The sequence below is a fragment of the Corvus brachyrhynchos genome, unplaced genomic scaffold (assembly GCF_000691975.1).
Source record: "Corvus brachyrhynchos isolate BGI_N302 unplaced genomic scaffold, ASM69197v1 scaffold150, whole genome shotgun sequence".
NCBI classification, from domain to species: Eukaryota; Metazoa; Chordata; class Aves; order Passeriformes; family Corvidae; genus Corvus; species Corvus brachyrhynchos.
In genome coordinates, this window is record NW_008236162.1 from 2,364,417 (window position 1) to 2,365,513 (window position 1,097).

The following is a 1,097-nucleotide window of genomic DNA, read 5'->3' on the forward strand; positions in this document are numbered from 1 at the left end:
CCGCCCCGGCCGTGCCCCCTCTGCCCCCCGGGGACCCGCCGGCGGGGCGGGCAGGGATCAGGACTCCAGGGAATTCTCTGCCATCCATGCCCAGTGCCCAGGGGATGCTCCGCGCCAAGCTCGAGGGAACCCGGCCTGGCACAGCTCCGGGGATGGCACAGCACAGTCCTGCCCACTGCCCGTGACGGGAATCAGCCCCAGCTCCCCGGAGGAAGCTCCCACTCCTCCTCAGCCTCTGTTGGTGCCAACCCCAGGGCGCCGTGGGAGCACAGAGCCACCTCCTGCCACTGCCACATCCACCCCTCCCAGCCCGTGAGGGCCTCAGGAAGGTTCCCCACCTGCACACGCCCTGCTGGGCACAGCCCACACCCCCCGAAATCACCGCCCAGTCCAAGCACAACCCACCCTGCCCTGCCCTCACTCCCTCCCCCTGCCCGGACCATTCCCAGCTCCCACGGACTCTGTCCCTTTTCCCGGCTGCCAGACAGCAGCTGGATCCAAGAATTCACAGAAATGTCCCAGCCACGGTCTGACCAAGGAGTGGGGTTTGTGTTCACCCCACAGCCCCTCGCACTCACTGGGATTGTCCCTCCCGGGACCCCCGGCTGCCTTATCTCCTCCCGTGCGGGATCCCGCCAAGGGAAGCTGGTTCAAAAACCCCAAACCGACCACTCTCACCTTAATTTCTACCCCAGCTCTTAAAATTTCCTCCTGCCACCAGCAAGTGGCTCCATGGATAAAGAGCTGGCGCTGCTGGTGACCCTCGTGTCCCCGTGACTGGGGAGCCAACCAGTAGGGTCCAGTTTGTGGGGTGGGGGCTCCAGCCGGGACCCCTCTGTGCCAGTGCAATGATCTTTTTGCTGCAATTATTTACCCACTGCCCCATTCCAGGGGTCTGGGAGGGGAGGGGGGGAGGGGGCCTTGCACAGTCCCAACGCCGCCAATTCGGCCAAGGGCTCCAAGCTGCGCAAAATTCCGCGTCCCTCGCGCCATTCCAGCCTGGAAAGGTGACACACGGGAACCAGTCTGTGCCTTCTGCGCCTGGCCCTGAGCACCCCAAACCACTGAGCCCCAGCCCTCCTGGCTGGGCTTGGCTC